Raw genomic sequence first — 15,704 nt, 5'->3', positions numbered from 1 at the left:
ACTACGACAGGATTGACTCCTAAATGAACAGGAGGGATCAGTGGGCTCAGTGGGCACAGCATCGAGAAAGGTTATTCCGACCGCCACGACCAAATGAAGAAAAGCGGCTTGTAGATAAGTTAACATACATTATTCTGCCCATCTTGCAGCAGTTACCTCGGGAGATACAATGTCAATTACCCTCCGGTGAATTGTCTTTGTTACACTGTGACCGTATTGTGCGTGCGTTGCAGGATCTTTTTGGGCAAGGACCGATAGAAACAGAAAATTCTTGTCCTATATGTGTTACTTCTTGTAATTCAACAGTTACTCTATATTGTGGATATTGTAAAAGGGTTGGAGCATATAGGCGGAAGGTTTTCCTACGTTTTGGTTCCGGCGGTTTTTCCCTTCTTACTGGGATACATGCCCCTACTTTTTCAGGTATAAACAAGGCCTTACAATCTTATGAAGCCTTCGAACAGATACTTTTAGCAGAACATCGAAACGAACTCATCTTCTGGGTTCGCATTATCAGAAAAAGTTTTGAATCTCATATAATACAACATCATTGTAAATGTGAACGATGGCATTATTTTTAGGAATAGGCCTAATGAATATTGCTTTTGCTTCTGCTTTGCATAGTATATTGTTGTTTGTTATTCTTTTGTTACTTTTAGTGCCTTGTCTTTTACAATGTTTCCAAAGCTGTATGGAACGCAGTATTAATGCTGTATTTAAAAAGAAAGGGGGAGGTGTTGGGGCTTTTGCTGTGTTGAATGATTATACTGAACTTTGAAGCAAGTGGAAAAATACTGAAGAAATAAGACGAGGGCACGATCAGAGCAGTGGAATGAAGAGGGAGGAACAGTTTGCAGGTGCTTGCACAAAACCAAGGCCAGCAGGACGCGATAAGAGGAGCTGGGAAACAACAGAAAAGAGCCTACGTGCCTGAAGAAGTAGAAACAGAGATCTTGCCAATAAACATTTGTTAACCAATCATATTATTATACGCTTGTAGAATAGCCAATCATATTATCACACGCTTATAGAGTGCCTTATAAAAGTGTACCTGGTTTGTACAATAAACGGATCAGATCTTGAACTCCATGAGTATTTGAATCTGACTCCCGCTCGCCCAGAATGCCCGCAGCACTCAAGGGCTGAGATAAGAACAATTTAATAGAGAAAGCAGAAGCCGCACACACAAGCAAAGCAAAACAAGGAATTCATTCACTACTTCCCATGGGCAGGCAGGTGTTCAGCCATCCCCAGGAAAGCAGGGCTCCATAACGAATAATGGTTACTCAGGAAGACAAATGCCATAATGCTGGATGTCCCCCCCTTCCTTCTTCTTCCTCCAGCTTATATATACTCAGCATGACATCTCATGGTATGGAATATCCCTTTGTCTAGTTTGGGTCACCTGTCCTGGCTGTGTCCCCTCCCAATTTCCTGTGCCACTCCAACCTTCTTGCTGGCAACGCCCAAGAAACTGAACAGTCCTTGATTTAGTATAAACATTACATAGTAACAACGAAAAACATCAGTGTCCTATCAGCATTGTTTTCACATCAAATCCAAAACACATCACTACACCAGCTACTAAGAAGAAAATTAACTCTACCCCAGCTGAAACCAGGACATAGTCTTTGTTTTGTTTTAGAGTTTACAAGCTCAAAATATTGCAGTGATCAGATAGTTACTGCATTCAGTATTGCAGATTTCCTCACTTCAGGTGAGTTCAAAGCACACTCCTTTAAGTAACAATAACCACTAAGACAACATCTCCCAGGCCTTTGTGCCTAGAGACAGAGTTCAAGGAGGAGAGGAACTGCCAATAGTGGAAGGTCGAGTCAGGCATCAGGATCTCTTGAGAAAACGCAACTCACACAAGTCCATGGACCATATGTGATGCAGCCAAGGGAGGTTGCTGAGAGAGCTGGCAAATTCATTATGAGGCTGCTCTCAATCATCTTTTAAAGGGCTTGGAGATCAGGGAAGATTCCCAGTGACTGGAGAAAGTAAAACATTGCACCTGTTTTCAGAAAGGACAAGAAGGATGATCCAAGGAACTACAGGCTGGTCAACCTAACTTCAGTCCCTGGGAAAATCATGGAGCAATTCCTCTTGGAACATATTTCTGGGAACATGAAGGAAGAGGTGATTGGGAAGAACCAGCACAGATTTATCAAGGGTAAAACATGCTTGAACAACCTGATGCCTTCTATGATGAGATGACTGACTCAGAGGACAAGGGGAGAGCAGTGGATGTTGCTTACCTTGACTTTAGCAAGACTTTTGACACTGTCTCCCACAGCATCCTCATATCCAAGTTGGGACATTGTGGTCTAGATGAGTGGACTACTAGATGGGTGAAAGTGGCTGGATCATTTGGCTCAAAGGTTAATGGCTCATGCTCTATCTGGAGGTTGGTTACAAGTGGAGTTTCTCAGAGGTCTGTTCTGGAACAGCTCCTGCTTAATATCTTTATCAGTGTCCTGGAGGAGGAGACGTAATGCACCTCATCAACTTTGTGAACACCACCAAACTGCAGGGTGCAGTTTTAAGACCTGACCAGACAAAGCCCTGAACAACCTGGTCTGAATTCAGTGCTGACCTTGCTTTGAGCTGGGGGTTAGACTAGGGACCTCCTAAGGTCCCTTCCAACCTGCATGGTTCTAGGAGTCTGTGAATCAAATCTTCATAGGAACAGGCCTGAGCAGAGAGTAAATGTAAACCTCAAAAGATTTCCTTTGCAACCTAAATAATATCCCAGGTACATAGTGCAGAAACATAAAGAGGGATAATTTTTATCTATGCTTATAACACACAGCAAACTTTTTCAAATTCTGTATTGCAACTTCTTGGTACAGGTACATCATACAGCATTCATGTGGTGTTCCTTGTTTTCTCCAACACAAACTCAACACTTTCATCTTTTCAGTAAATGTTACTGGCCAGATTTGGTTGCATAATCATTCCCAAGCCTTTCATACAAATACATAACACACAAACAGATATGCTCTATGCCATTTACCATTTTTTTAGAATATTGTTGGGTGCTCCTTTAAGAGGAAACTTTCAAATTATGCAGATTATGAAGTTATATTTTAATAAAATCTACAGAATTCAGATTTAAATATTTTTTCTACATATATATTGGCAGAGAATGATCTTGTATATCTTGTAAGAAACATTTCACACTCATATTTCCCTTGAGTTTTATTCCTCACCCTCTCTCTCATCTTCATTACAATTATTATCGTTATTGCTACTATTGTTATTATTACTATAATTTTTAAACTGTTTTTATCTCAACCTATGGGTTTTACCTTTTTCCAGTTCTTCTTCCCATCCCACTGGGGTGGGAGGATGGTTAGGGGGAGTGAGCGAGCAACTGCATAGTACTTAGTTGCTAGCTGCAGTTAAATCATGACAGTCCTTTTTGGTGCCCAACATGGGGCTTGAAGGGTTGAGATAACAACAGATCTGACCGGAGTGTGTTAAAACAAACTTGTTATAAGCATTTATTATATTAGTTTAATAGTTGCTGGTCACAATGTTGATTTATTCGCACTCAGAGTTGTTGCGCTTGTTGTCAGAGTTGCATTATGTAAGACCTTCCTTGCAGTATGCATTCCCTGTTGTGCTGCTTATCATCCCTGGGGCCTGGGCTAAGGTTATAATTGTGTTGGACTTTGCAACACTGGCTTATGATATGATAGAATTCCTGGTTGTGAAACTAATCTGGTATGTGTACTCTGCATTGCCATCACCTCTGTACTTTAGGAGCCATTTAGTGGGAACTATTAATGATTACACATTTTGACTTTTCTCCTCAGAGACCCAACCTATATGGGAGACATCTTCCTACACCTATCTTCCTTCCTTCCTTTCAACATCTTCCTTCTCCTCCAGGCTAATCACATAAGCGTTTGAGAATTTTGAAAATTTTGAATATCCTTGGGATGAGACCAGCCTATTGCTTGATATGGTCCTGTTGCTAGCAATGCTGAACGTGGTTCAGACCTTGTTTAGGTTTAAGCAACTATTGCAGCTATTCCAACCCCTGTGACAGGCACTGCAGCTACCCAGACCCCAGCAATAGTCCCTGTGGGTACTCCAACTGCTGTGACAAGCACTGCGGCTACTCAAACCTCAGCGACAGGCACTGCAGCTACTTCAATCCCTGCGACAAGCATGCAGCTACTCAAACCCCAGCAATAAGCACTGCGGCTACTCAAAATCCAGCAACAGGCTATTTCAATCCCCATGACAAGCACTGTAGATATTCAAACCTCGGAGACAGGTACTGCAGCTACTCAAAACCCAGTGACTGGTACTACAACTGATGAGACACTGGTGATGGGTGATACAGCTAAACCAGAGGTCCAACCCGTGCTGGTATCAGTCGCCCCTAAATACAAGAAAAAATGAACATGAAAGACAGTTCGTTTAGTAAAGGAGGACAAAGCGGGGCCATCACAAGAACAGGAGGAAGAGGCAGAACAAGAAGTAACCACTCTATCCCTATCCCTAAGTGCCAACTCCAGGAATATATAGACAATATAACTTCTTCCCTCATCTTGCCTGTGGAGAAAATGGTCCGGAGTCTCAATGAGAATAGATCCTACCCCCACCAGTATGGACAAAAATCTCAGCTATTAACAGTAAGCATACTTTTTCTCAATTGAGAGAATATAGAAGGTACAGACCATGGAGTACCCTGCAATTTTACCTGCCGGACCACAGAGAGGACATGAGAAAGTGAGATGGAAAATCTACTTCAGAACTAGAGGCACGTCGGACCCACAGGAGTATAAAGCTCTAGTAGATACCAGTGTACAGTGTACCCTAATTCCATCAAGCTATGAGGGGACTGTCATGGTTTAACCCCAGCCAGCAACCAAACACCACACAGCCACTTGCTCACTCCACCCCCACCCAAAGGGGTGGGGAGGAGAATCAGAAAGGATTGTAAAACTCAACGGTTGAGCTAACAACTATTTAATAATTTAAACAGAATAAAAAGATAAGAACATCAATAATAACAATTATAATAATAACAATTATAATGGAAAAGTGGGGAAAAGGATAAAATCCAAAGGAAAAGGGAAAAAGGAAAACAAATACAACTGCTCACCACCCACTGAGCGATGCCCAGCCAGTCCCCGAGCAATGATATCCCCTGCCCCAGCTAACCGTCCAAGATTGTATACCAAGCAAGACATCCCATGGTATGGAATACCTCTTTGGCTGGTTCAGGTCAGCTGACCTGGCTGTGTCCCTTCCCACTCTCTTGTGCCCCTCCAGCCCTCTGGCTGGCAAGGCCCAAGAAACTGAAAAATCCTTGACTTAGTATAAACATCACCCAGCAGCAAATGGAAACATCAGTGCCCTGTCAACATTGTTCTCACACCAAATCCAAAGCACAGCACTGCACCAGCTACTATGAAGAAAATTAACTCCATCCCAGCAGAAACCAGGACAGTATCCACCCCTTATTCCATACCATTTACGCCATGCTACATTTTCCAATACATCGTCATTGCCTCTCCTGTCCTTTATATAAATACACAGATATAATTCCCTTCATCTCTGAACCATCCGTCTAAAATCCATTCAGTTCATTTAGTCCATGATGTTGGGCTCCACCTTTTGTAACAGTCTTTCTGGGCAAGGAGGATGGTATCAGGTGTTGGACTGTTCCATGTTGAAGCCAGTTCTAATCCTATTACAGCTGCGCTGGTCTGGTTTCACCAGTCAGTCTTCGTTGGTGTGGCAGTTGAAGAGGAGTAAGGTTCAAATCTTCAAATCTAAAATGGTAGAAATGGATGCCACAAAATTATCCAGTCTCTCCGGAGGCGTAGGTTCAAATTCTACCATTGTCACCAATGACAATATACAGTATTATGTAACAATTAACATCACTCAATTTATTGGCAATTTACACCCAAAATCAAATCCCCTTGAGGCACACATCAAACTTCCCCATCCTCCCCCATTACCCACCAAGCGCTCCCAGGCCCTTGAGCAAAAGCAATCCCACAAATGGGTTTGCCTTTGCCTGAGGCAGGAATGACCCACACTGTTTTCCCAAGCATATTTTTAAGGTGCGCTACAAGAACTCTAACTCTCTCTACAGTATGCAAAAGCTTTGATTGGGCAGGACCAGCTCAGGTAACAGATCCTCTAGTAATAACCAACCAGGTAGCCTTTGCTAAATGTTTATCCCACCGTTTGGAAGCTCCACCACCCATTGCTTTCAGTGTAGTCTTTAACAGTCTGTTACATTGTTCAATTTTCCCAGAGACTGGTGCGTGATAGGGGATGTGATATACCCACTCAATGCCATGTTCTTTGGCCCAAACGTTCATGAGGTTGTTTCGGAAATGAGTTCCATTGTCTGACTCAATTCTTTCTGGGGTACCGCAGCACTATAAGATTTGATTTCCAAGGCCCAGGATAGTGTTCTGAGCAGTGGCATGGGGCACAGAGTATGTTTCAAGCCATCTGGTGGTTGCTTCTACCATTGTAAGCACGTGGCACTTGCCTTGGTGGGTCTGTGGGAGTGTGATATAGTCAATCTGCCAAGCCTCACCATATATAAATATATAAATATAAATAAATATTTCTGCCATCATCCTCCATAGCACAGAGGCTTTAACTGCTTGGCTTGCTTAATTGCAGTGCATGTTTCCCATTCATGGATTACCTGTGCAATAGTGTCCATGGTTAAGTTCACCCCTCGATCTTGGGCCCATTTATATGTTGCATCTCGTCCTTGATGACCTGAAGTGTCATGGGCCCACTGAGCTATAAATAATTCACTTTTATGTTGCCAATCCAAATCTACTTGAGCCACTTCAATCTTGGCTGCTTGATCTACCTGCTGGTTGTTTACAAGTTCCTCAGTGGCCTGAGTCTTGGGTACATGAGCATCTACATGACATACCTTTACAACCAAGTTCTCTAACCAAGTGGCGATATCCTGTCATAATGCAGCAGCCCAGATGGGTTTACCTCTGTGTTGCCAATTACTTTGCTTCCATTGCTGCAACCACCCCCACAGGGCATTTTCCACCATCCATGAGTCAGGATAGAGGTAAAGTATTGGCCATCTTTCTCCTTTAGAAATGTCTAAAGCCAGCTGGATAGCTTTCACTGCTGCAAACTTGCTCGATTCACCTTCTCCTTCAGCAGTTTCTGCAGCTTGTTGTAGGGGACTCCATACAGCCGCCTTCCACCTCTGATGCTTTCCTACAATACGACAGGACCCATCAGGAAACAAGGCATATTGCTTCTCATGTTCTGGCAGTTCATTATACAAAGGGGCTTCTTCAGCACGTCACCTCTTCCTCTGATGAAATCCCAAAATCTTCACCTTCTGGGCAATCCATAATAATTTCCAAAATTCCTGGACAACTGAGATTTCCTATCTGAGCTCACTGTGTAATCACCGTAATCCACTTACTCCATGTAGCATCAGTTGTGTGATGTGTAGAAGAAACCCTCCCATTAAACATCCAGCCCAGCACTGGTAACCAGGGGGCCAAGAGGAGCTGCGCTTCAGTACCAATCACTTCTGAAGCGGCTCAAACTCCTTCATAAGCTGCCAATACCTCTTTTTCAGTTGGAGTATAGCAGGCCTCAGATCCTTTATATGCCCGGCTCCAAAAGCCCAAAGGTCGTCCTCGAGTTTCCCCTGGTGCTTTCTGCCAGAAGCTCTAGGTAGGGCCATTATCCCCGGCTGCAGTATAGAGCACATTCTTTACATCTTGCCCAGTCTGAACTGGCCCAAGACCTACTGCTTGAACTATGTGCCATTTAATTTGTTCAAAGGCTTCTCATTGCTCAGGACCCCATTTTAAATCATTCTTCTTTCGGGTCACATGATAAAGAGGGCTTACAATCATACAGTAATTTGGAATGTGCATTCTCCAAAAACCAAAAACACCTAAGAAAGCTTGAGTTTCTTTCTTATTAGTTGGTGGAGAAATCACTGCTATTTTGTTGATCACATTCATTGGGATATCACAACGTCCATCTTGCCATTTTATTCCCAAAACCTGGATCTCCTGTGCAAGTCCCTTGCCTTTACTTTGTTTTATGGCAAAACCGGATTTCAGAAGGATTTGGTTTCAGCTGGGATAGAGTTAATTTTCTTCTTAGTAGCTAGTACAGTGCTGTGTTTTGGCTATGATATGAGAACAATGTTGATAGGACACTGAGGTTATTAGTTGTTCCTAAAGTAATATTTATACTGAAAAAAGGACTTTTCGGTTCCTTGGGCCCTGCCAGCCAGAGGGCTGGAGGGGCACAGGAAATTGGAAGCGGACACAGCCAGGACAGCTGACCCAAAATAGCCAAAGAGGTATTCCATACCATATGATGTCATGCTGAGTATATAAACTGGGGAAAGAAGAAGGAAGGGGGGGACATTTGGCATTATGGCATTTGTCTTCCCAAGTAGCTGTTGCACGTGATGGAGCCCTGCTTTCCTGGGGATAGCCAAACACCTGCCTGCCCATGGGAAGTAGTGAATGAATTCCTTGCTTTGCTTGCATGCATGGCTTTTGCTTTACCCTTTTTCCCCACCTCTCCATTTTGTTATTAGTATTATTGTTAGTATTATTGTTATTATTGTTGTTCTTACCTCTTTATTCTGTTTAAATCATTAAATTGTTCTTATCTCAACCCTTGAGTTTTACATTCCTTTTCTGATTCTCCTCTCCATCCCTCTGAGTGAGGGGGACTGAGCAACTGGCTGCATGGTGCTTGGTTGCTGGCCAGGGTTAAACCACAACAATAATACTCTCCCCTTTCTCAAAAATGTCTTCTGCTGTATTGCCCCAGATAATGATGTCATCAATGTACTGCAGATGTTCTGGAGTTCCACCCTGTTCTAGTACAGCCTGGATCAGTTCATGGCACATGGTAGGGCTGTGTTTCCACCCTTGGGACAATCGATTCCAGGTGTACTAGACGCCCCTCCAAGTGAAGGCGAACTGTGGCTTGCACTCCGCAGCCAAAGGGATTGAGAAAAATGCATTTGCAATTTCAGTTGTGGCATACCACTTGGCTGCCTTTGATTTCAGTTCATATTGAAGTACTGGCGTGTCCGGTACGGCAGCACTCAGTGGTGACATGACTTAATTCAGGCCACGACAGTCCACTGTTAGTCTCCATTCTCCATTTGACTTTTGCACTGGCCATATGGGGCATTAAAGGGTGAACGGGTTCTGCTGATCACTCCTTGGCTCTCTAGTTGGCGAAACAGCTCCTGGATGGGAATCAGGGAGTCTCAGTTGGTGCGGTATTGCCACTGGTGCACTGTGTTGTAGCAATCAGCACCTGCTGTTCCTCGACTTTCAGTAACCCCACCACAAATGGGTCTTCTGAAAGACCAGGCAAAGTAGAAAGCTGCTTAATTTCCTCTGTTTCCAGGGCAGCTATACCAAAAGCCCACCGATACCCTTTCGGATCCTTGAAATACCCTCTCCTAAGATAGTTTCTGCCAAGGATACATGGAGCTTCTGGGCCAGTCACAATGGGATGTTTTTGCCACTCATTCCCAGCCAAGCTTATTTCAGCCTCCAATACAGTCAGCTGTTGCGATCCCCCTGTCAGTCCAGAAATACTAATTGGTTCTGCCCCTTCATAGCTTGATGGCATTGAAGTACACTGTACACCTGTATCTACTAAAGCTTTATATTCCTGTGGGTCTGATGTGCCAGGCCATCGGATCCACACAGTCCAATAAACCCGGTTATCTCTGACCTCCACCTGACTGGAGGCAGGGTCCCTCTAATCCTGGTCTAGGGACTCCACACTAGGATGGCTAGCAGTGAGAAACCGATGTAGTGTGGACTGGTTCCTCTCACTTATGTCTTGCCAGAATGGGTTAGAATTCCATTTCACAGGATCAAGAGTAAAGTCAGTCCTCTTACTCTGTCTGGAAAATTGCCCTCTGGAGTGTGGAGCAGCAACCATCCTGGAAGACTCCTTATTTGTGATTGTTTTTCCTTGTAGTTCACGCACTCATGCCTCCGGGACTGAGGTAGGTTTTCTATACCACCTCCTCATATCCTTTCCGTGGTCTCGCAGGTGAAACCACAGGGTACCCCATGGTGTGTATTTTCTATATTCTCCCACCCAAACAGAAGGGCATTTATGGTTGATAGCTGAGATGCGAATCTGTATTGGTGGAGAGTAGGACATATTCTTGTTAATCTGCTGGACCTGTCTGTCTACAGCTGAGATGATGGAGTTAGAGACACTATCTTCATAGTTTTGCAGCTGATGAATCTCTTCATCCACTGTTGGTGGTGCAGTGTCTGACCAACCCATTACTGCCAATGAGTTGGCATATGCTGATGGTGCACTCTGTATCAATTTCCACCACGTGGGTCATGTGCATCGGACTTCATCAGGATCTATGGGTGACTGTGGATCATTCAGGTTATAATAGATCATCTCTTTCACAGCTAATTCCCTCAAGTACTGAGTATCCTTCTCTATTGCAGTCCAATTGGTTGGGCAACATGTAATATTCTCCTTGTAGGGATACCTTTCCTTCACGCTTGACAGAAGTTGCTTCCAGAGGCTGATGATTTGCACTCCTTTTCCAATTGCCCTATCAATGCCCCTTTGTCTAGCAAGTGATCCCAGCTGCTTGGCTTCTCTACCCTCCAAGTCTATACTATGAGCCCCATTATCCCAGCATCGAAGCAACCAGGTGATAATGTGTTCACCTGGTTGACGAGTGGAATCTTTCCGCATATCCCGCAGTTCACTCAGGGATAGAGATCGAGAGGTTGCCTCTTGTTCACTTTCTTCATCTTGTTCATGTGATGGGCCTGCTCCTTTATCCTCCTTTACCAAATGAGCTGCTTTCCATTTCCATTTCTTTTTTTCTACAGGGGCCACTAACACTGACACCAGTTGGTCTTCTGCATCACTCGTTTTCAGGGCCAAAGTAGCTGGAATGCCTGCCACAGGGGCTAGAGTAGCTGCAGCGCCGGCTGCGGGGGCTGGAGCAGCTGGAAAGGCTGGAGCAGGGGCTGCAGGCTGGAGCAGGGGCCGCAGAGGCCACAGTGCCTGCCACTGGAGCTGGAGCAGCTGCAGAGGGTGCAGCAGGGGCCGGAGCAGTAGTTACAGTTTGTCGCTTAGAATTCCACCACATGAAAACCGCATTCAGTATTCCTATCACTAGGTTCAGGACTGACACCAGGGAGCTTCCAGCGGACCAAAGATACTCAGAGCCTCCTAAAATCTGTAATGTTTCATTAATTATCCCTGAGGAGAAGGGGGAGGTGTAGACCCCACCCACAGGCTGACTCTCTGGGAAAACAAAGCCAAAGTACAGTTGTTGGCATCCCCCCGCAGGGGCCACCAGACACACAGAGGAGACAACACCGAGTACACAGACCAGATTAGTTTCATAAGCAACGAGTCCATCATATTATAAACTAGTACTATATAGTACAGCACTATAATAACTTCAGCCCAGGTCCCAATGTAAACAAACAACACAAAAGGGAACACATACTGTAAATAAACAAGACAATTCAACCCTGGGACCATGGGCAGCAAATTTGAAAGCAGAGAAGCCAGCATTGTAGCCAATTATTATAAATCTAATAAAGTGAATACTGCAAACAATTTAATCTAACACAGTCTGATTAGACCTATCGCTATCTCAACCCTTGGAGCCCCATGTTGGGTGCCAAAATGACTGTCATGGTTTAACCCCAGCCAGCAACCAAACACCACACAGCCACTTGCTCACTCCACCCCCACCCAAAGGGGTGGGGCGGAGAATCAGAAAGGATTGTAAAACTCAACGGTTGAGCTAACAACTATTTAATAATTTAAACAGAATAAAAAGATAAGAACACCAATAATAACAATTATAATAATAACAATTATAATGGAAAGGTGGGGAAAAGGATAAAATCCAAAGGAAAAGGGAAAAAGGAAAACAAATACAACTGCTCACCACCCACTGAGCGATGCCCAGCCAGTCCCCGAGCAATGATATCCCCTGCCCCAGCTAACCGTCCAAGATTGTATACCAAGCAAGACATCCCATGGTATGGAATACCTCTTTGGCTGGTTCAGGTCAGCTGACCTGGCTGTGTCCCTTCCCACTCTCTTGTGCCCCTCCAGCCCTCTGGCTGGCAAGGCCCAAGAAACTGAAAAATCCTTGACTTAGTATAAACATCACCCAGCAGCAACTGGAAACATCAGTGCCCTGTCAACACTGTTCTCACATCATAGCCAAAACACAGCACTGTACTAGCTACTAAGAAGAAAGTTAACTCCATCCCAGCCAAAACCAGGACAGGGGAAGAACCCATTTGTATTTCTGGAGTGACAGAGGGATTGAAACAGCTAATTGTATTGGAGGCTGAAAGAAGCCTGAGTGGGAATGAGTGGCAAAAATGTCCCATTGTGACTGGCTCAGAGGCTCTGTGCACCCTTGGTATAGACTACCCAAAAGAGTACCAGTGGGCTTTCAGTATAGCTGCCTTGGAAACAGAGGAAATTAAGCAGGTGTCTACCTTGCCCAATTTCTCAGAAGACCCTTCCATTGTGGGGTTGCTGAAGGTCAAAGGACAACAAGTACTGATTGCTACCACAACAGTGCACTGCCAGCAATATTGCACAAACCAAGACTTCCTGATTCCCATCCATAAGCTGATTCACCGACAAGAGAGCCAAGGAGTAACCATCAGGACCCACTCACCCTTTAATAGATCCATATAGCCAGTGTGAAAGTCAAATGGAGAATGGAGACTAACAGTACACTATTGTGGTCTGAATGAAGTCACACCATCGCTGAGTGCTGCCATGCCAGACATGCTAGAACTTCAATATGAACTGGAATCAAAGGCAGCCAAGTGGTATGCCACCACTGATATTGCAAATGCATTTTTCTCAATCCCTTTGGCTGTGGAGTGCAGGCCACAGTTTGCCTTCACTTGGAGGGTCATCTAGTACACCTGGAATTGTCTGCCCCAAGGGTGGAAACGCAGCCCTACCATCTGTCATGGACTGATCAAGGCTGTACTGGAAAAGGGTGAAGCTCCAGAACACCTGCAATACATTGATGACATCATCATCTGAGGCAATACAGAAGTTTTTGTGAAAGAGAATAGTCCAAATCCTTCTGAAAGCTGGTTTTGCCACAAAACAAAGTAAGGTCAAGGGACCTACACAGGAGATTCAGTTTTGGGGAATAAAATGGCAAGGTAGATGTCATCAGATCCTGATGGATGTGATCAACAAAACAGCAGCAATATCTCCATCAACTAGTAAGAAAGAAACACAAGCTTTCTTAGGTGTTGTGGTTTTTTGGAGAATGCACATTGCAAATTATAGTCTGATCATAAGCCCTCTCTATGAAGTGGCTTGGAAGAAGAATGATTTAAAATGGGGCCCTGAGCAACAACAAGCCTTTGAACAAACTGAACAGGAGATAGTTCATGCTTTAGCACTTGGGCCAGTCCAGACAGGGCAAGATGTAAAAAATGAGCTCTATACTGCAGCCAGGGAGAATGGCCCTGCCTGGAGGCTCTGGCAGACAGCATCAGGTTAGACTCGAGGTCAGTCCCTAGGCTTTTGGAGTCAGCGATGTAGAGGATCTGAGGCCTGCTATACACCAACTGAAAAAGAGATACTGGCAGCTTATGAAGGGGTTCAGGCTGCTTTAGCAGTTGATGCAAGAAAATATAGTGAAAAACCTAAAACTCTGCTTTAGACAGGAGCTTCATAGATAACAGAAACATCAACATGCAAGCAAGAGCCTCACAGCTAGCTATCTGGGAGAAGAGACCTACCGTCACTTCCAGACAGAAGTTGCATAAATAGGAGTTGCATAGATAACAGGAACCATCAAGATGCATGCAGGAGCCTCACTGTCTTCAAGAGAAGGTTGGGAGCTTGGCCCACTCAGCACTTCAAGAAGGGGCAGTTAGTACAGATGTAGATGAGCTCAACAAGAATGTAAATAAGGAGCCTTCTGACAAGGATATGCTAACTGCTAAAAGAAAATAAACTGCTGAATATATAAGACTCAAGGATACTAGGGTAAAATAATTGTGGTAGTGGGAGATCACGACCTCCTACTCAAATGCCCCCCTTCCCCCCCAAGAGGGTGGATCCCCTTCTCAGGGAGCATGCACAGTAAATTTAAAATTAACTGTACCTTTAAAGTGAAGCGAGAAAGCAACTAACCAATAATTAGTTAGTAGGTGTAGACTTTGAGCAGAACTAACCAACTTCACTGTATAAATATGTATTGTGAGTAAAATAAAGTGTGCACGTTAGGAGGAGCGATCCCCCTTGCACCCGGTGCTGCAATAAACATACCTGCTTTATAACTCTTCCTGAGTTGTAGAGATCGATTCCATACATCAAAGTGATTGGTAATGAAGCGCAGCTCCTCCTGGCACCCTGGTTGCCAGTGCTGGGTTGGATGTCTAAAGACAGGGTCTCCTTTACACATCGTGCAACTGATGCTATGTGGAGTAAGTAGGTCACACTGATCACACAACATGCTCAAATCAGAAATCCCAGTCATCAAGGAATATTGGAAGTGATGATGGACTGGCCAGAAGGCAAAGATTTTGGAACGTCACCAGAGGAGGAGGTGATGCATGCTGAAGAGTCCCCACTGTATAATAAATTACCAGAACATGGTAAGCAATATGCCTTGTTTACTGATGGGTCCTGCCATATTATAGGAAAGCATCAGAGGTAGAAGGCTGCTGTATGAAGTCCCCTACAACAGGTCACAGAAACTGCTGAAGGAGAAGATGAATCAAGTCACTTTGCAAAGGTGAAAGCTATCCAGCTGGCTTTAGACATGTCATTGTTTGACCCTGGCCAGCAACCAAATAACAGGCAGCCACTCACTCACTCCCCCACCCACCACTCCAGTGGGATGGGGAGGAGAATCAGGAAAAAGGTAAAATTTGTGGGTTGAGATAAGAACAATTTAATAATAGAAATATAATGATGATGATAATAATAAAAAACAATAAAAAATATAATTATAATGCAAAGGAGAGAGAGGGAGAGAGGAATTAAACACAAAAGAAAAAAAATTATGCACAATTCAATTGCTCACAGCTCAGCTAGTCAAGAGCAGTGATCAGTATGATATGGAGAAATAGTGTGAAATGGGGACAATGGACATCGATTGTGATTGTATATGTCTACTCAGGAATGTGGGTATGGTGACTAGTCATGGGTGCGGTGTCTGGTCCCATAGGCACACAGCTCTGAGGAGACAACTACAGTTTTTGAGGAGACGCCTGCCCCTCTTCCTCTAACAAAGGGGAGACGGGAGACGCCTGCCCTTCTTCCTCTAACAAAGGGGCTATTTAAAAGAGAATGAAAAAAAGATGAGAGACATTCAAATACTATCTAGAGGGAGGGAGTGCAAAGTCTCCTTGCTGGAGAAGATTGGATGGTCACAAGAACATGAATCACCTACAAACCTGCAAGACCACCACATTCCAGGAAACAGACTGATAAGCTAATTAACATACGAAGCGGGGTTTAGGTAACGAATATGTATAGGTGTTAATTGAATATTCATTTGTTTTATTGTATAAATGTGAGATGGTTTGTCACTTCGGGCATGCACGCTTGTGGAGGAGCGATCCCCCGTGCATCTGCGCGCAATAAACATACCTACTTTATAACTTTCG

General features: G+C 44.2%; 1 protein-coding gene across 1 annotated transcript in view; it reads right to left on the bottom strand.

Annotated features, from left to right (window-relative positions):
• LOC121080459 (E3 ubiquitin-protein ligase RNF38-like) overlaps window positions 1–15,704 on the bottom strand; it is a 170,297-nt gene that overhangs the window by 122,421 nt on the left and 32,172 nt on the right. The window lies entirely within an intron of this gene.

The sequence above is a fragment of the Falco naumanni genome, chromosome W, assembly GCF_017639655.2.
Source record: "Falco naumanni isolate bFalNau1 chromosome W, bFalNau1.pat, whole genome shotgun sequence".
NCBI classification, from domain to species: Eukaryota; Metazoa; Chordata; class Aves; order Falconiformes; family Falconidae; genus Falco; species Falco naumanni.
The sequence above is the reverse complement of the archived record's forward strand: the minus strand, read 5'-3'. Positions and strand labels throughout refer to the sequence as shown.